Source organism: Cervus canadensis, chromosome 6 (genome assembly GCF_019320065.1).
Source record: "Cervus canadensis isolate Bull #8, Minnesota chromosome 6, ASM1932006v1, whole genome shotgun sequence".
In the NCBI taxonomy this organism is placed as follows: Eukaryota; Metazoa; Chordata; class Mammalia; order Artiodactyla; family Cervidae; genus Cervus; species Cervus canadensis.
In genome coordinates, this window is record NC_057391.1 from 48,143,743 (window position 1) to 48,165,115 (window position 21,373).

At 42.5% G+C, this 21,373-nt stretch overlaps 1 pseudogene; it reads right to left on the reverse strand.

Moving 5' to 3' along the window:
* Positions 1-1,005: 1,005 nt before the first annotated feature.
* LOC122444419 lies at positions 1,006-1,100 on the reverse strand (annotated as a pseudogene).
* Positions 1,101-21,373: the final 20,273 nt, after the last annotated feature.

Sequence of the window (21,373 nt, forward strand, 5' to 3'; positions counted from 1 at the left end):
CTGGGGTTCCGAGTACCCACTAAATACCTTCTTGATAGTATGATGTGTCAACATAGCCCACCCCCAGCTTTTGAAGGGACTGCCAAATTTCTTGTGTGTGTGCGACTTTTCTGTGGCAGGCTCCTAATTATTCAGGGGTCCCCTGTGTTTAGGAGTGTCATGATCTTATCCCTCCATTGTACCAGAAATTCCAGTTTTCTTGAATCCAATCATATATGTGTGTATATATATATACATGTATGTGTATGTATACACACATGTGTATGTGTGTATACATATATATTTCTTTCTGTAGTTGAGGCAATTTGCCCCAGCTTTACTGAAATATTATTGATATAAGTATGTCTAATGTGTACAGTGTCATGATTAAAGACATATATACATTGTAAACCCTGGTGACTCAGAGGGTAAAGAATGTGCCTGCAATAAAGGGTACCCAGGTTCAATTCCTGGGTCAGGAAGATCCCCTGGAATAGGGAATGGCAACCCACTCCAGTATTCTTCCTGGGAGAATTCCATGGACAGAGGAGCCTGGCGGGTTATAGTCCATGGGTTGGCAAAGAGTTGGATATGACTGAGCGACTAACACACACACATTGCAAAACAATGACAACAATAAGTTTAGTCTCCATGCGTGCATGCTCAGTTCTTTAGTTGTGTCCAACTCTTTCCACCCAATGGACTGTAGCCCACCAGGCTAGATTTTCCAGGCAAGAAAACTAGAGTGGGTTGCCATTTCCTTCTCCGGGGGATCTGATTTTCCCGATCCAGGGATTGAACCCACATCTCTTTCATTGGCAGGCAGAGTCTTTACCACTATGCCACCTGGGAAGCCCCAACATCTTTGTCTCTTGACATAACTATGATATATATTTTTTCCTTGTGTGGTGATAACATTAAGATCTACTTTCTTAAAAACTTTCAATATAGTCACCATGCTGTACATTAGATCCCCAGACCTTATTTATCCTTTAGCCAGGATTTTTGCACCCTTTGACCAACATCTAAAAATATGAATGCTTCACAAATCTGCATTCTTGAGCAAGGGCCATGCTAATCTTCTCTGTATCATTCCAATTTTAGTATATGTGCATATGTACATATATTTTTCCTTCAACAGAAAATATACATTTAAATTATTCCATTTGATTTTTGCACAGAATATGTTCTAGGTGCTTCACATTGGCAATTTCCTCTTCCTGGCCAGAAAAACCTTTGTACTTTTTTCTCCCATCCTAATAGCAAGAAATCCAATGGATTTCTGGAGAATACATTTATATTTCCTTTATATTTAGTTTTCTTCAAAAGAATTAAGACACAAGGTGGGAAAAATAAGGTGAGCTCATGATTGAAATTACACATCAAATACATGTTGTACTGTTCTTTTCCCTTCCTGGTCATGGGCCAGGTATTTGTGCTAAACTCTTAAGCAGTCATTGCAAACCCTCTACAGACAGAAAATGGAAGGGATGATCCTCAAGCCAGTTATTAGGATGATCGTCTATATAAGCTTTGAACACTGTTTTAAGTTTTCCACTAGCTTAAGACTTTATGTCCTAATTAATATCAGGATCATTAAGAACCTACATAAGAGTCATGAAGTATTACAGAAAACTAGTGCTTTCCAATATCCCAGCCAAATATAAAATGAATCAGGGGATAAGGAAATCTCCTGCTGTAGAATTGATGTTAGCTAAATGAAAGAGTTGGGCCAAGGATCAGCCAGTCCCCTCGTCCAAAAGTCATCACCATGGCAATGCTAGTGATGGCTGCTCTACTCCTATCAGCAATGACACCCTTAAGAGGCACCAGTAAAGAGAGGAGCCTGTTCTATTTGGGGGCTAGGCTCCTGGTAAGAGAAATTCATGTTATTTTTACGCCAAATCACTAGGAAAAATAAACAGCCTCTTTCATGTTAACCCTTCAAACCGAAATCTACAAAGTAAAGGCAAGTGTCCAGATGCACAGCCTGACTGAGGCCAGGTGACTGTCTCTTTTGGAGGAAACCTGTAGCTTTCTTAGATTTGCCTTTTAGTCCTATTTCTTCCTAGTAATAGAGCTGTAGAGAACCTTCAACAAGAAAAACCCAGAAGAGGATAGTTGCTTTTGAAGCCACTACTCTTGTCTGCCTTATTCATTTCAAACAGAGGTGCTTCTCAAAGAGATGAAGGCCTGTGTACAAACAACAATGCCCATTGCGTTCTCTTGCCACCAGCTGTGATGTGGTGGCTTTTGATTCTACAAAGAAGCTGCCTTGTTTCAGAAACTGATTGATGGTTCTTCCGAATGAAGGAGGCGATGAGAACAAACGAGCAGGGCCCTTAGTAAGGCAAGGTACTTCAAGAGAATGGGCTTGAAAGCACTTAAAATAAAAGGTAAACACAAGCCTCTATGAAAGTAAAGCATTCTGTAAGTCATTGAGCTGTTCCTAGTTGATAATTGGCAGTTCTTAATGATATCCTTGTGTTTGTGTATATAACCTCTCTGTGGAGACATCTGACTTGGGGTTTTATGCTTTTCGGTGGAGGAAAAAAATTAAATCCAAATAGATGTCATAAAACAGAGAAAACTAATTGAAATAAAAAACATAGGCAGCCTGAGTTGGATTTAAGGCAGTGAAACAGAAAACAATGCATTGAAAAAGCTTGTAATGAAGCATTTCTGTAGGAGAGAGGGCAAGCAATTTCTCTTTAGAAGGACATGGAAAGGTCTTCAAAGGCTCATTACAAACACCACAGGCAGTGTTGGAACCTGCTCTATGTGAATTCTGAGAGATGGGCCTCTTTGTTCCATCAACTCTTGTCTTTCTCTTTTTCCTAATAGAAACAAACCAGTTCAAAAGAGACATTAGAGACATCTAGCCACACTCTTTTTATCATAAGAAACTATCACACTCCCTGTTGTTCAGCATTCTTCATGAGTCTGTGTTGGGGGCACAGTGTTGGCTGAGGAGCAGGTGGTGAGGGGTTGTGAGTGTTGGAGAGGTGGGGGAAGTTAAAACAGGAATCCTTGTCCTGGTCAGTGGTTCTTACACACCATGTTCTCATAAAAAGAAAAAATAATGTCCATCAGCTAGATAGTATTCCACTATGTAACTAAATCAGGATATCTCAGTTTCACAGAGAAAAAGTTAATCAAATCAGACACTTGGTTGTAAACCCAGCAGCCATTCTCTTCTTTCATTTTGTAAGAAATATTTATTTATTTATTTATTTGGCTGCACGGGTCTTAGTTATGACAGCTCAGATCTTTAGTTGTGGCATGTGAACTCTTAGTTGTACCATGTGAGATCTAGTTCCCTGACCAGGGATTGAACCTGTACACCATTGAACTGCATCGGGAGCGCTGAGTCTTAGCCACTGGACCACCAGCGAAGTCCCTATTTTCTTTATGTTTTTTTTGCCTGTAGAGCCCCAGTTTTGATTGGGAGTCCTTTTGCCTTTATCATGATTCAGGGAAGGGTGAACCTACCCCAAATCCCAAGAATAAATATGGATTTTTGCTTTTTCAATGATGACCAAGCTAGGCAGAATTTTGAGATGGCTCCCATGATCTTCACCCTCTGGTGTTACTCCAGTGATCATGACAAAAGGCAGATCACCTGGATGGGCCTAATCTAACATAGGAGCCCTTTAAAAGCACAGAATTGTCTTCAGCAGCTGGTAGAAGGAAGCATCGGAGAGACTGGAAGCATGAGAAGGATTCAGTGCACTGTTGCTGGTGTTGGAGGTGGAGAGGGCCATGTGTGAGGATGGAGAGCTGCCTTTGGAGTTGAGAGCAATCCCTGGTGCACAGCCAGCAAGGCCTTGGAGACAATCCTACAGCTGCAAGGAACTGAATTCTTCCAACAATCTGAATGCATTGGAAGTGAATTCCTCCCAGTAACTCTAGATGAGAGCTCAGCCCAGGTAACACCTTGATTTTAGCCAAGTCCCTAAGCAAAGAACACTCTCAAGACTTCCCAGACTTCTGACCTATAGAGCTGTTAGACAATAAATGGGTATTGTTTTAAACTCTAAGCCCATGGTTATTTATAATGGAGCAACAGGAGGCTAATAAAGCAATCGACAGTATCAAGAATTCACACTTCTGCTCAGGAGGCAGTAGTTTTCAGCTCTGACCCTGATTAGAAATCATCAAATGACCTGTGGCAGAGACTGGTGATTATTCAATAGCCTCTCCCAGCTTTTGTCTTTGTGCCCACACCTGCCTGATACCCCCATGAAAGTCACAAGTACCAGATTCTTCCCTTCCCCCTACCTATCCTGCTGGATAGTCATGTGACCTGGCTCTGCCTTCAGATACAGTCCTATGAGAATATGAGTTTAGAGCTGTAGCAGCCATTTTGTAGCCTTGAAGTGAGAAGCCTAAGGATGGTAAAGTGGAGAGAAGGAAAGATCTTGATTCTTTCCATGCAATTTTATTTATTTATTTTGTGACAATTTTGAGCTAAGGTGTCAACTCTGGAAATTGTGTACTTTCAGATCTGTGGTTATATAAGATAATTTTCTTTTATTGATTAAGTCACTCTTATTTTGGTTTTCCGTTGCTTGAAGCTGAGCATATCATTACATATGCTTTCTACTCTAAAAAGTGTGATAGACAGAGCGCAGAGACCTCTGAGCTACAGTGCATGTAGAGGTTGAGGGTCAGGTTTTTGGCTCAGATAGGAAAGGGTACATGGTATCTCAGGGCATGAAGGAAAAGTAAATATTTCCTGAGAATTTTCCCCAATGCAGAAAAGTGGCACTTCCCCAGTGGCACTAGTCATATGGACTTGGACCATTCATCTAATCTTGGCAAACCTTAGTTTACTCATCTTCAAAGTGAGGATTAACGCCTATGTCACTTGGTTTTATGAAGATCAGATTTGACTGTGTATGTGAACTGCTTTCGGAAATTTAAAAGGAAGCTCTGGTGTAATGTCAAAGCCTCACTTGGTGCCTGGCACATAGTATTGATATGTATGCTCAATAAATATTTGTTGGATGGATATGCTGTGCCTGTTTCTCCACATCAGGGTTGTTTGCACCGGACTATGAACTTGGGGATTGCACTGCTATCTAATTGCTCCTAATAGCGCCTATTCCAGGGGAAGCTTAAAGGAAGATTTTACTAAATGTTTTCTTCTTAGCACTGATGTATTAGGTACTGCAGCCTGGATGGAGAATTCAGCTTTTGTTTTCTATGTATTTTCCACTAAATATGCTATGAGGAGGTGTCTGTTTTGATCAGGGATGCTGTCAATTATTCCTCTCCCTTTCCGACTTTCTCTATGATTTAGGGTGTGAAGACATCTGTTGGCTTTAACCTATCACTGTTGTGTGAGATGCTTTGGCTCTAATCAACAGAGCTGTGTCCAAGGCAGGCTGGCCCCCTGTGAACTCCCAGGCTGCTGAATCAGTCATCCGCCAGGTGACAGCTGGTGCCTTTAAGACATTGTGGAGCCAAAGAAGACAGTTACACCTTTAAGAGCTTCCCTACGCCAGACAAACCAGGAACCTATTTGTTTCCTTCAAGCTTGCCCACTGTAGCATCAGCCACTTTTGCAGGTCCTCATCCATTTTCATGCATCCACTTGTGGATCTCATTGACCTTTGGCCTCCCTGAGATGGACTCCTGGAACCATGGCTTCCTGCTGATTCTCTGACATGTTGTTGTTCAGTCACTAAGTTGTGTCTGACCCTTTGCGACACCATGGACTGCAGCATGCCAGGCTTTCCTGTATCTGAGTTATCTCCCAGAGTTTGCCCAAATTCATGTCCATTGAGTCAGTGATGCTATCGAACCGTCTCATTCTCTGCCACCATGCTTTTGCTTTGCTGTGCTCTGTGCTACACTGCATATGAAACACACAGAAATGGTGCTGAGGGCAGACAGGCTGGCATCTGAGAAAGATGCTTTCAGGTTGCTCCCCAAAAGGAACTATATTGGAGTAAGGCAGCAGAGAAGATTCTCTACAGAGTCTAGAGACTCTGAAGTCTAGATGACTTAACAAGTGACAGAGAGAAGTTGAACATAATATTTATGTACCAAGACAGATGGTGTAGCACTGATGATACAGGATGTTGTGGGGGGAGGGGGAGGGGATGGGTCAATGACAGGATTGTGCAGCCAAGATGAGGGGAGGTAAAGAAGAACGCGTTGATCTTGAGGAGCAAAACCACAAGCTGGAAGCAGTGGGGCTGAGAGTGAAGAATGGCCACTCCATCTCTTACTCCTCCTGTGAACCAGGAACCTTGTGTGCCTCAGTCTCCTCACCTGTCAAGGGAGACCCTGGCCTTTCTGGCCTCACTGGGTTACTGTACATTTTTGATGATCTAAAGCAAACATGGTCATAGTATAGACAATATTATAAAAACATGGTGCACATTGTGTTCTTTGGTTTATTCTGTGTGCTTGATATAAAACAGGAGCATTGTGTTTCCTAGGCTCTCCACTGTTACTTCTAAAGTTGTCACCTCCTCCCCCGAGGCCATGGCGAGAGTAATGGGCGTGGCCTTGAAGGGGACATTCCTTAGGCGACAGCAGGAAGGTGACAGCTCCTTGCAGGGTGTCACAAGGCATCCTCACATCAACAGGCGGCTCAGAAGTTCAGTCGTGAAATGTATTCAGCTTCTGAGGAATTGGGTTACAGACAGATGGTCTTAATCTACAGGCACAGGTCATTTTGGGAAAAAGTGAGCAGTGAGGCAAATTGGTTTGAAAATAGGTCAACATCTCCTCCATTCTTAGAGTTGGGAGGAAACCTAGAAGGTGCCTGATGAATGGCTGCTTGGGGCCTGAAGGAACAAAGGCTCCCTGCCCCCAGTGTTTACACACGCTTGTGCACTTGGCCACATGATGTCTATCAATGTTTGTTTCTCACTGTCTCTCTCTCTCCTTCTCCCTTTAGAAACAATATTTCTGGATCTCCTCATTTGTTTCTTGTTAGCCACTCTTTTTTTATTCTTATCATTATTTTGTTAAAAAATTTTTAATTGAAGTATAGTTTTTTTTTTTTTTTAAACGTTTATTTGACCTTGCTGGGTCCTAGTTGTGGCATGGAGGATCTTCAGTTTTTGTTGCAGCCAGATCTTTAGTTGCAGCATGTGAACTGTTAGTTGCGGCATTTGGGATCGAGTTCCCTGACCAGGGATTGAACCTAGGCCCCGTGCATTAGGAGCAAGAGTCTTAGCCACTGGACCACCAGGGAAGTCCCTAGCCACTCTCTTTTTAGATGGATTCAAGTCTTCTGAATTTAACTTTTAATTAAAACTTTTATTTTGTGATAACTATAGATCCGTGTGCAGTTTTAAGAAATAATACAAAGAAATCTCATGTGCCTTTTACCTGGTTTCCTCTCATGCCCTACATCTAGTAAATATTTGCTGAATAAGTGTATTGACTTCCACAAACACAAACGTGACAAATTTGGGCTGTGCTGTGCTGGGTACTGTGGGGTAATGAGAAGGAGCTGTGGCAGGAAATGCTCCCGCCCCCATGCTCTGTGCCCAACTCAAGCATGGCTTGGTTCACCTTCTTTTCTCTCTGGCCTTACCCTCTGGGGTGCCCAGGTCCTATGGGCATCAGCCCCAGTGGGACCACTTGGAGCTTTTCCATCACAAGTCTATTCCAGAGGCGAGCTAGAGTGTGTGAACCCTTTCTACCCATCCCCTACCCACTCATACACACATGCCATTTCCTAAAGAAAAGTCATTTTTGTAACTGTCAGAATTGGACTAGAACTGTTGAAGTATTCAAAACCACCTCTAGTCAGTCACAGTTCTATTTTTCCAGGGTTGGTGTAAAAATATCATTACTGTTTCATCAAAATTGAAAATAACAACAAAAGAGAACCTGAGAACTAGGTGAGGTTGGGCAAAAGGCAGCAATGACTGAGAGATAACAAGCAACGTATTTTAATACTGTGGACAGCAGCTCCTGTGGACACACACCCTACTTCCTGCCTCCCCCACCCAATCTCCACTCCCACCCCATGCTTCGTTCTCATCCCTGCTGTACAAAGCTCAGTTGGGTTTCTCCCATGGACACTGTGCAAAAGGCTGTCCCCCACGAGCCCAGATGGCTGCCTTTATGATGGCTCCGTGATGCCTCATTACCCATATTATGTAGTAGTATGTGCATCTCATGTTAAATTAATGGTATTGACTGTGCTGGGGTAATGGATTGGCTAGTTACTCTCTTCCTGAGCGGTTACTCAAGCTTACCATCTGGCGAATCTAATAACCAGGTGGTGAACCTAAATAACCTCACTTTGGTGGGGGTAGAAGCGACCCCAGTTGCTTCTGTTCTTGCCATCTGCAGCCTCCTTCTTTTGGATCGAGATGTCCAAAGAATCAGTCATGCTATTTCTTAATGGAGTAGCCATTTGTTATCAGAGACCCTCCCACTTCACTTATGCAGAACTCCACTCTTCAGTTTCTTCACCAGTTTAGAATACACGCAGGAACCAGGAGTCAAGCCAGAAAAGGCTTTGTGCAGCTGAGATGACAAGGACGCTCATGTACTAAGGCTCATAGGCCTCCCTCATAAGAGCACTTCCTTGAGCCTTTACTCTTATTTACTCTCAGTGATACGAATGGGAGTTCATCTCATTTCCAATGACTCGGTATATTGGAGGCTGCAGAGGTGAGGATAGGAGAAGGTATGGAACAGACACATACTTTGACAGATAATGAAGAATACTGAAAAAGCTGAAAGGATTAAAAGCAGATGTAAGAAGTAAAAGTACAGCAAACTGGGGTTGTTTGGTAAGGCTCAAAGTATGCTCCAGCTCTGCATGGCTCAGATGGTAAAGAAACTGCCTGCAATGCAGGAGTCCCGGGTTTGATCCCTGGGTCGGGAAGATCCCCTGGAGAAAGAATGACTACCCACCCCAGGGTTCTTGCCTGGAGAATCCCATGGACAGAGACTATAGTCCATGGGGTCACAAAGTGTCAGACACAACTGAGTGACTAACACTTTCACTTCACAAATTATGCTTCAGCCCTGGAATACTACCCAAGAACACTACAGTACAATAATGCAGTCTGTAATAATAAACCCTTGTTGACAGCACTGTTAATTACGATTGGTAGATAGCATTTTAGGGGCTGGGACCCATGTCATACATATGGCCTCTCTAAATGGTTAACATTAAAAGGTTGCACACATGGAAGATTATAAACTCAGCTCTGAGAAAAATCATATGTCTATGAGTTAAGTGAATTAAAATATTACATCAGTTTTTTAAAAGACCAGTATTTTTAATCATAAAATAATTTATTGAAGAAAAATAATTTCATTTAGAAAACTACAAAACCAAAAAGAAGGAAATAAGTTATAGCTATTATCTCCACTTCCAAGATATAATTAGTGTTAATTTTTGTTTGCTCTCGTTTTCTGTCCACATATATTTGTATATTTGTATCCATTTATCTCTCTGTCATTGCCTGCCTATCTATTAACTAGTTGAAGTTAATACTTAAGAAAATATAAGTTAATACTTAAGATATCAAATTACACCATTTTATAACTAGTATTTACCCCTGCCTAATGCACAAGTAAGAAGCTTTTCATGTTAATGAGTAAATTTCCTTAGTATCATTTCTTTTTTTTAAAAAAAAATATTTACTGTATTTATTTGACTGCACCAGGTCTTAATTGTGGCTGCACAGAGTAGGGTAGAGAGCAGGTTCTGTTAGGAAGGAGGAAGCTGGCATGAGTGAATGTCACTTTCTGATTTCCCTTGACTTCATCAGGGTTTAGAGGAGCCCCTGCGCTTGCATCCATGTAAATATTGCCCCAGCTTAATAAAAAGGGTGCTTCAGAATAAAATCACTTTGAACATCTCGAGAAAGGGGTTTTCATGTGAATATAAAAAACAAACAAGAAAAGCTGTCACACTAAATTACCTCCTTACATGATGAAGTAAAAGAGAGAAAAGAAGTATCACCCATGCACCAAGGAACCTTTAACAATCTCATCATCTTCCCTCCCAGATTAGTCTCCCCCATTCCTACTCATTTTCTGAACTTCGAACAGGATTGAAATGACATGGTAGCAAATGGTAACTGCTTGCCCCTTAAGTCTTCAGCTCTAACGTGCGTCACCCGGAGATGTTAAAATGGAGACTCCCATTCACTGGATCTGGGGTAGGGCCTGAGAGTCTGCACGTCTAATGAGCTCCCAGGTGATGCTGATGCGGCTATGTTGCAGGAAGGGGCACCCTTTCCAGAGCCCAAGAGTGGGATCTTCTAACATTTGGAAATGAATTGTCCAAAGAGACACACATATTGACAAACAAGGAACTCTACTGGGAAGGGGTGCCTGGGTGGAGAGCAGCAGGCTAAGAGAACCCAGGAGGACTGCTCTGCCAGTGGCTCATAGCCTCAGGTTTCATGGTGATGGGATTAGTTTCCAGGTTGTCTCTGATCAGTCATTCTGACTCAAGATTCTTCTTGGTAGTGTGCACATCACTTGGCCAAGATGGATTCCAGTGAGGAGGATTCTGGGAGGTTGGCAGGACATATGGACTGGCATTTCCTCTTTCTTTTAAGCTTTCCTGAATTCTTCCAGTTGGTGGTAGCTTGTTAATTCCCTGTTCCTTACCAGCCCCTCCTGTTGTAAGAGAACTCATGCATGTGGTTACAGCTGGGCCTGGTCAGGGTGGGTGGTTTCAGTCAGTGGTTCTTGTCACATCTGCACTGAGACCCACATTGAATCAGGGGGATTTAGAACACAGCAGAATCCTTGGAGGGCTTGTTAACACCCAGCTTGCTGGGCCCTGACACCAGACTGTTTGATTTAGTAAGTTTGGGCTGAGGCCCAAGAATCTACCTTTCTAAAGGTAGTTCCTCCAAAGTGATGCTGATGCTGCAGGTCTGGGGAACATTCTGATTACCACTGCCTTAGATGGATGCTTTTGAACTGTGGTGTAGGAAAAGACTCTTGAGAGTCCTTTGGACTGCAAGGAGATCTAACCAGTCCATCCTAAAGGAAATCAGTCCTGAATACTCATTGGAAGGACTGACGCTGAAGCTGAAACTCCAATACTTTGGCCACCTGATTTGAAGAACTGACTCATTCGAAAAGACCCTCATGCTGGGAAAGATTGAAGGTGGGAAGAGAAGGGGATGACAGAGAATGAGGTGGTTGGATGGCATCACTGGCTCAATGGACATGAGTTTGAGTAAACTCCGGGAGTTGGTGATGGACAGGGAGGCCTGGCATGCTGCAGTCCATCGGGTCACAAAGAGTCAAACATGGCTAAGCGACTTAACTAAACTGAACTAGATGGTCATCACTGGGACCGGGTGACTAGCTTTGCACCCAGAGGTCCACTTGGTCCCTGCGTAAGCTCAGCAAGTTACTTAACCTCTGAACCTCAGTTTCCTAGTCTATAAATCAGAGATGATAACGCCTCCTACCTTAGCCAGCTTTTCTGATGCACTGTGCCTGTACTGTATAATGTCTACGATCATAACTTGCCCTTCCTTTCAACTAGGTGGAATTGAAATGTGCACATTTGCTACTCTTCAGACAATCTTTTGGGAAGCAAGTTATTCCTCTCCCCCAGTGTTTTCAGAGAAGCTCTCTCCTTTCACTTCTTGTTCCCTGGAATGCAGAAACCTCCCCAGATACACATTTTTCACTGTGCTGTTGATTCCTCATTAATCGTGGGGATGCTGGGCACTTCCAGCCTTTAACCTGGATGCCCAGAACGTCCTTGTAAATAAAGGATGCAGCAAAACCTAACGAGAACAGCATCATCTCAGGCAGCAGCAACAAGAGCTGTCTCCCTCCACTTCCCAGGAGGGCCCGCTCTCTGAAATCTCAGTCTGTTCTGGCTAGCATGATCAGAAAGAGCAGTGCCCAGCATCCCAGGCAGCACTCAGCGTGAGTGCTTTAATCATATGCAAGGCTGAAGAAAGGCAGAAAGCAAGCAGACCCCTGCAGACAGGCTTTTTACCTGCTTACTCCTGCAGGCTGGGGATGCAGCTCAGTGACTGGAAGACATTTTCAGGCAGAGCAGCCAGCAAGGCCCAGAGATCACAGGCAGTGAGGTGTTGAGCAGTATCAGCTGAGGCCCCCTGTGGCCAGGGTGTGAGTGGGCTACAGAGCTGGGGCTCTCTGCAGCACCAGGTTACACAGGGACTTGAATGACTTGCTGGGAGGGTCCCACAGATAAATAGAGGGAAGGCGACTGTATTAGGACAATTTTCATTACAAGTTACAGAAACCAACTGCCTTGCTTAAGCTGAAAGGAGCCCTTAGTTAAGGATCCCAAGGGCAAGTTGCAGCATCCTTGAGGAAGGGACTGAAGCAAAAGGCATATAAACTCATTCTCTCCCCACTGACATTTTGTCCCCTATATGAGCTTCCTCTGCTTCTACAATCTACTTGGGTGAACAAAAATGTTTACTGTAATAAATACCCTGCATATGAATGAGTTCCAATTTGAGAGTGTGGATATACATCCAAATTGTTAAGTCCAACAAAGGAAGCTTACATACTCAGCTAACACAATCAGCTATATAGTACTATACTATAATAGGTTTCTAATACTTGTCACACAAATAACACATAAACAAAAACAAAAGGTATAGAAAACATTTAAAATCTTACAGTACAGCACCTTGAAAAGTAGAGTAGCACAGTAAAGCAGCTGGCATCTAGGGGCTGGCATTGACTGAACAGTCAAGAAGAGTTCCTGACTGGAGGAGGGAGAGGAAGCAAGAGCGGTAGAGCTGGAGGATCATCAGCCGTAGGAGGTGGAGGGCAAGCTGCGGTTTCACTTAGGCCTGACATTGATGGAACGTCATGCACATCTTTGAAAGTTCACAATTTGAAGGTTCACATGTCGGGGACTTACTGTATTCCAAAACACCCCAGCTGGCATGCTGACAGGTTTTGGTTTTAGCCATCTCAAGAGATACTGTTTCTTAGTCCCAGTTTCAGATGTCTGGCAAAGAGGCTCTGATTGGCCATCATGGATCAAGTGCTCAGCACTGGCCCAATCAGATGCTGCCATGGTGGGGAGCAGACATATATTGTTCAAAGTGACTACTGGGGCCCTTGGTTGTGGATCAAGGATGGACAGTGAAGGGCTTCTGTATGAACAAGGTAGACTCTCCAAATGGACTGCTTCAGAGGAAGGGCAGAGCAACCTGCATGGGCTGCTTCCATCTGTGGTGCTCGATTGAGGGGCTTCCCTAATGGCTCGTATGGTCAAGAATATGCCTGCAATGCAAAAGTCACAGGAGACTCAGGTTTGATCCCTGGATTGGGAAGATTCCCTGGAGGAGGAAATGGCAACCCACTCCAGTATTACTGCCTGGAGAATTCCATGGACAGGGGAACCTGGCGGGCTACAGTCCATGGGGTTGCACAGAGTTGGACATGACTGAAGCAGCTGAGCAGTGCTCTGAGTGAATCCTTATGTGCAACACCCGTCCTCGCTCAGCCAGCAGTGGAGGTGAACGCAAGCACAGGATTTGTGTTTGTAGGTCTGGGCTGAGAAGATGGGGATCTACCCACGGCAGCACAGGCGTGTGACCACTTTGGAAACACTATTGAGCTCTACAAAGTGACATAATCCATAGATAACAATGAGATCACCCGGGCTAACATCCCCTTAGAAGCTGAGAAAATAATCTACCAAGTAGTTTTTCCATAGAATATGAAGTGTGGTTCTTTAACATCAAATAGCAAGTTAATGAAAATCAAAATATAAAGAAACTTCACCCACCCATGATCTCATTCTGTTCTTTTTGTTCCCTCTTTCCTTCCAGCTTCTGTTCACATGCACACAGAATCTTATATAGCTTGAAAGAGTATAAACAACATTTTGTATTCCGTATTATGTAATGACTAGTTTCCACACTGTCTTGTCATCTTTTTAACTATCTTTGTTGGTATGCCATCCTTCAAATTAAGTGTGATACATTTTACTTAGCACATAATTAAGGTCTGATTTAAAATCTGAGACTGTGAAGCTAGAAGGAGTCTTAGGAAATCATTGAGGCCCTCCCCAAAAAATGAACCTGGGGAGGAGACTGAGTTCCCCAAGGTTACAGGGCTGGTTAATTTCCAGACCTAAGGCTAGATTTCATTCATTTTTCCAAACATATGTTTATAATTACTCACTTCATATCAGGTGGCAATGCATGGGTTTCATCTTCAGATCCTTTATCGTCACCTTGCATGATCTAATTAACATGTGCTGGCCAGGAGCCATTTCTTATTTTTCTTAACAGAGGAAAGAGTGCTTTTTAAACTCACTGTCAGGAAAATAGCGGTTGTGGAGCTGAAAGGAGTAACAGAAATTTTAAATTGAACTGATTTCGTGACTGGTAGATAAGTCAGCGTGCAAAGACATTTCTGTTTCCCAGGTTTGGCTTGCTTTCTCAACGCCCCTTGCAAACTCCACAGGGATTTTAAGATTTAAGTCTGGGTATAAGTTTATGCAAGCTGTTAGTCACCTTTCTAGATGAAAAGCACCACAGGATTATGCTTGAAAATGTTCCCTGCTTCAGTACAGATTCCTTTGGAGTAATTCAGCTATAGTATGATTTTGAGGGAGAAATGATTGAACAGATATATTTCAAAACACATTTGCATTTGAAAACGGGTTTATCAGCTAAAAGAACTATTCTTGAAAGGTACACATGCAGGGCAAATTTAGAACAAGCAGAACAATTTAGACATGATAGCTATGAATTGCCCAAAAGCTTAAAATACAGGGGGCTCTGATCATACAGAATCCTGGGCATGGATTGAATCATGAATATCTGGTGTTTTTCTTTGGAAAATGCATTGGAACAGGAAATCTTGTCACTGCTGTAACTCCACAGACCAATCCAAAACATTCTAGGCATGTATCAGTGCAATTGTAAACACTCATTTGACCAGAAAAAAAAAAAAACAGTGAAGAAGCCTAAGTTTTTGATACAGAGAAGAGGGTGGGCTGTGGAGTCAGATTACTTGAGTTGGTGTCTTGGTTCTGCCACTTAGTGCATATATGATCTTGACTGGGTCTCAGTTTGCTCATCTGCAGAATGGAGAGAATACTCTTTAATTCATAGAATTGTTGATTTGATTGTGCTAAATCATGTTTCGTAGTACCTCTCAAACTCACATGTCAACACAGATCAGTTGGGATCATGCTAAGATGCAGTAGGGACAGAGAAGCACAAGTATTGTTTGATCTCATTTATTTGTAGAGTCTGAAAAAGCCAAACTCATAGAGGCAGAGTAGGCAGTGGTTGCCAGGTGCTGGAGGGCAGGGGAGATGGGGAGAAGTTGGGCAAATGGTACAAGCTTCCAGTAGTTATAAGAGGAGTAAGTTTGGGGAGCTAATTTCAGCATAGCGACTATAGTTAATGATTCTATATTGTGTACTTGAAAATTACTAAGATAATTAATCTTAAATGTTCTCATCACAACAATAACAAAATTGTAATTATGGAACGTGAAGGATATGTTAACTAACCTATTGTGGTAAACATATATATGAATATGTATATGGTAAACAATATATGCATCAAGTCATCACATTGTATGCCTTAAACTTACACAGTATTATATGTCTATTTATCTCAATAAAGCTGGAAAGAAAAAGGAAAAATAGAGGTGCAGTTGAGCTGCTAACTGGATTTCTAACAAGCTCCATTGATAGCTGCCTTGCTTGTCTCCTGGTGATGCTTGGAGCAGTGAGCGTGCAAAGAGCCTGTTGCATGGGCAGCATTCAGCAGTGCTAATTGTTATCCTTCAGGTGGATCTATCCTTCTCTTTCTTTCCTGCCATTGCTCCTGCATACCCAGTCCTTTCATTTCTTTCCCTCTGTTCTTGAGACGTCTTCCAGAACTTTGTTCTAGCTAATCTTGTCAGGTTCGAGCAATTGACTGCATGGACATTTACAGTGTGTGTGTATGTGTGTGTGTGTATGAGGGAGGTGGCAGAGATGCTGAAATAGTCAGGCTCAGGTTTGGAAAAAGCAGTTCCATCTTGACCATGTCTTCCACAATCACTTACACTTGCTAATGGAAGGGAACTCGGTCTTTCCTGAGTTATAAGGACCCTTGGAGCAATTAGTCAGTTTAAAGTTTAGGCTCACTTGGCAGAGCTTTCAGAGGGTGTCCCCTCCCTTCCCCAGCCCCCGATGCCTCTGAGCAAGGGAAGCATCCCATCCTTACATCCTGTAGGGAAAGACTCCTGGCCAGAACACTGTGCTTTTCTCCCAGCTTCCTCTCACCTCTGTCTGGAGTCCACCTGGCCTCTGTCCTTGTGTATCTGTGTAGACACAACCACAGTGGTGTAACTTGGGCTCTGCTGGCTTGGCACCTTCAGGGCTTGGCGGCGTCCCCTGTTTATTTGACCCTGTTTCAAACCTTACTGGCCATATAGATCCTCTGAGCATCAGCCACATTCTCCATCTGGTCACTTGGCCTCTCACAATGGCCACCCAAGGCGGGCCCCTTGCTCTCAACTCTGTATCCTTCTTTAACCCCTGCGAGGTGGGAACTTCCAGACACTTTGTGTGAACAGAGATGTTCAGGGTACCGAATCCAGACCTCCTTCTTTCTGCACATCCCACATTGTCATCTCTGCATGCTGTGGCTGCCCCATGGTGACCCAGGTGCAGGGCAAGGTGCTCTCTCCCCAGGAATTCTAAATGGGAAGGGAACTGGATCTGCTCTGCATTCAACTTTTCCTTCTTTCCCCTCAGAGTTTCTATCTATCCCTACTCCCTGCCCTGAGTTAAGGCTCAGAGGTAGGGGGTGTCTCAGGCAGCTACTTCTTCCCAGGTTTATCCTTTCCAGAACCTTCCACTTTCTCCCAGAAAGATCTCTACTTTCTCTTTTGTCTGTTGGGAATTGTTCTATGCTGTAACTTTCTTCTTTCCTACTTAAGGACTCTTTGATCTAGGTGGGTCCAGCCTACTGCCCTTTCTCTGAGGCAGTAAACCACATGCCCTAACCCACATAATGGAAAGAAAAGATGGGAAGGGAATATTTTTGCTCATTGAGAATTAGGTTAAAAATAGTTTAAAAATATTGTCCTTATTATATATTATAGCTGCTGCATATACAATAAGAATGGAAAATGAAACTCCTTTGCTTTTTCTTTTGTCCTTAGCAGACATTACCAACCTATTGCATTACACAGTATTCTAGGCAGCCAGGAACAACCAACAAGAGCTGGATTTGGAAACAGAACTCTTTTCTATCACGAGTATAGAATTAAGTTTAAGGAAGGTAAAGAAGCAAAATCTAAACCTCACATCTAAATAGGCAATGTAAGTTTTAAATTTGGGAACTCTATAATTAGAAATCACTTTAAAGTAGGAAATCACTACCCCATAGTGATTATCCCTAAATGATTATTCACCCTCTTCCTGTATCACTGTAATGACAGGGAACGCTCTACCCATTGAGAGTGAACTGCATTTTTATACTATTCTAAAAGAAAGTAAGTTGTACCTGCTCATTGCAACTGGATTCTACACAGGACATATTTAATTCCCATCCATACCATTGCCCTTCAGCCATCATGGTTCCCATTAGTGTCTGTTTTCTAGGTTCATTCTGCCCCGTTCTTTCATTGGCTCGACTTCCAGCCTCCTCAGTAGCTTAGGACCGCCCTGTGGATCTTTCCCTATTTGCTGAGCCTTTGAAAAAGCCATGGAGTTAACTTTGATGGAGAATCCCCCCTCTTCCCTACACACTGTGGATTTTTTTAATTGTTGTTGTTGTTGCTATTTGTTTGTTTTGAAAATTGGACACAGAAGTTACATTAAAGGTGCCAATTGCTGGGGATGTGTAAGAGTCTCTGCCACCTGTAGCCTGATGCTTTGTGCTCAGAAGCTCCAACTTGTCTGGTACACATCCTCCTTTTCTCCCCCTCCCCACATCTGTGTTTCTGTCTATCTCTCTCTAACACACACACAGGACTCTGGACGGCATCATTTCTCAGCTGGCTACTCAGAGCAGCAGCTTGTACATGCTTGTTTTACTGTTTGCTTGTCTGAAGTACAGGCTTAATATGGAGGCTGCAGGAGAAAATGTTTTAAACCCAAGCAGTGCAGTTGAAATCACTTCATTTTGAGATATCTGTGAAAGTATTCTATCGAAATCAGTTAGGAAAGTCCTGAAAAGGACTTGCTAATGCCTACTCAGTTTTGCCACCAGACGATTTGATGTTTACTAAATGGGCAGGAATCCGGCAGAACCTTATTGCTGGGGTTAAGGAACTGGGATTAAAATGAATGATGGTAATAAGAACAGCCAACATGACTGAGCATTTTCTATGTGCCTGTCTGGCCCTGTTCTGCCTACTTTATATTTATGAACTTGTTTAATATTCACAAGTTTGGCTTCTTGCCCAACATTGTGATCTACTAAGTGGGGGAGTCAGTCTGAGCCCACATGCCCTGGCTCCAGGGCCCATGCTGTTAACACCATGTGATCCTGTGCATTAATGGTATTGTCTCTGCTGCTGCTGCTGCTGCTGCTAAGTCACTTCAGTCGTGTCCAACTCTGTGCGACGCCATAGATGGCAGCCCACCAGGCTCCCCCGTCCCTGGGATTCTCCAGGCAAGAACACTGGAGTGGGGTGCCATTGGTATTGTCTCTAGTAACACACAACTCATGTCAGCAGTCAGATGTAAGCACATTTACCAAACTCGTGAAGCAAAAGTTCCCAAACTGTGAGGTTAATGTCTTGCTGTCTCAGTGCCTTCATTTGTAAAATGTGCTGATATAAATTTGTGGTGTGTGTGTGTGTGTGTGTGTGTGTGTGTGTGTGCGCGCGCGTGCGGGCATGCTCAGTTACTAAGTCCTGTCCGACTCTGCAACCCCATGGACTGTAGTCTGCCAGGTTCCCTTGTCCATGGGATTTCCCAGACAAGAATACTGGAATGGGTTGCCATTTCCTCCTCCAGGGGATCTTCCCAACCCAGGGATCGAACCTGCATTTCCTGCACTGGCAGGCAGATTCTTTACCATTGAGCCACCTGGGAAGTCCCTTAGATTAGCAGTGCTATTTATATAAATATAAATGGTGCTCAAGATGCATTTTCTTCTACTCTCCTTCCCCAAAACATATTATTTCAATTGGTTTAAAAGCAAGACCACATCATTCATTCAAATTTCATGATGGGTTCTATTCTACTAAGATCCCAGAGTATTTCTTTAGGGTTTTAGCTGATGGGATTTAGTCCTCCTGGCTTCTTGCATGCACCATGCTCATGTGGCTTCTCCCATTTCTGAAATGTACCTCCCTGTCTACCCAAGTTCTATCCATATTTACAAGTTTCTACCTGGCCCATCTCCTCCACGAATCCCCGGAGCACCATACCCCACTTTGAACCATTGTTTGTCTTAACGTGAACACAAGACAGTTTATTCCACCAACAAACATTTCTGAGCATTTATTACATGCCTAGAATGATTCTGGATCAAAATTTCTCAACCACACCACTATTGACATTTTCAGTGGTTTGATGGTTACTCTTACCTGTCTATTTAACTGGGTATAAGGGTACCCAGATATTTGGTCAAATACTACTCTGGGTGTTTCTGTGAGGGTGTTTTGGGATGAGATTAATGTTTAAATTGGTGAACTTTGAGTTAAGCAGATTGTCTTTCCTAATGCTGGGTAAGCCTTATCCAGCCAGTTGAAGGTTTGAATAGTACAAAAGGCTTACTCTTCTCTGAATAAAAGAGAATCATTCTGAATGATGGCCTTTGAACTGGGACATCAGTCAGCTCTTCCAGGTTCCATAACAGCCTGCCAGCATTCAGACTTGGACTGGGACATCGGCTCTGTAGATTTTGGATTTGTCAGCCTCCATAAGAGTATGAGCCATTTCCTTATTACAATTATAATATTTTATAATAATAATATTGTTATAATAGAATATTATAATTATACTATATTATAAATATGTTGTATTATATTAGAAACATACTATATTAGAAATAATATATTATACTATAAGTATTAAATTTTTATTATATCTTATAATTCATATATAATGAATTTATATTTTGCTATATGATTAACATAATATATAATGTGATCATATGATAATATTATAAATGTGCTACATATTAATATTATTATAATATAAATATAATAAATGTTATCCTATTATAACTAAGATGAAATATAATAAAATGTAAATAAATATGAATTCGGTATTTACTCATCCTGTTCCTCTGGAGAACACTACTTCAGGCAGGATAATTTGTTGAGGGAGCTGTCCTATGCATTGGATGTTTAGCAGCATCTTGACCTCCACCCACCTGATGCCAAGTGGCCCCTACCACAGTCCAGTTGTGACCATCAAAATGTGTCCACAAACTGCCAGCTGTCCCCTGGGGTGCAGAATTGCTCTGGTTGAGAACCACTGCTCTAGGCATGCTTAGGAGTCAGCACTAAAAGTCAGGAGTGAATATGGGACAATTAACTATTAACTTGTGAAACATTTTGCTATCTCAATTTTAGCTAAATTTGTGACTTTCTTTTTTGGAGCGGGGAATTGAGAGAAATGACAGCAGCCTTTACAGAAAAATATGGAAGGTTTCTTTCACTGGGGAAGGAGAATCTTGTGGAATATGAAGTAAGAAAAGCTGTAGGCTGTTTGTCCCAGATAAGTGCAATTACTTTTCAAGTATTGAAAGATTCGTTAATGAGAGAAAAATTACCCATATGTCTCAGCCCTACTGACTAACTCTAGTAAGCACAAAATCTGTGCAGTTCTACTTATAAATTCCTCTTGAGTCCTGATATTTTTGAGGGATTATGTGATTCTTCAAATGAATCCATAACCCATTGTCGGTCCTGGACACATTTAATAACAGAATTCTGGGAGAGTAAGATTAAGAGACACAATCCTTCAGTCTTTCTCCAAACAGTTTTATTACAGAAATGTTTCATGCACTGGGAGTCACTGAAATTGATCATTCGTAATTTATATTCTTTGCTGACAGAGCTTTTGAGGTTCCTTTCCTTAGTTGTTCAATGTCAGTTATCCAATGAAAGTTGCCAGTTGTTCAATGAAAATTTGGTTCAATTCTCTAAGAAATTCACAATCTTAAAAACATTCATAAGCCTGTAGGGAGCTGAGAGGTGACTCTGGGCTGGTTTTAGCTAGCTGTGCATGGCTGAATATACAAAGCATTAAAGCTAATCTGAGGCACAGTGTGCCAATCAATAGCAATACAGTATGTGCTGAACAGTAAAACTTAATATTAGTTCTACAACAAGAGGCAGGATACAAGTCAAGTTGGGGAGGGCAGAGCCAGGGGTGGAAAGCTTTCAGCTGGATTTAGGAACAACATAGTACCAAACTGGATGCTGGAGCTGGCCTGGGCACTTTGGGCAG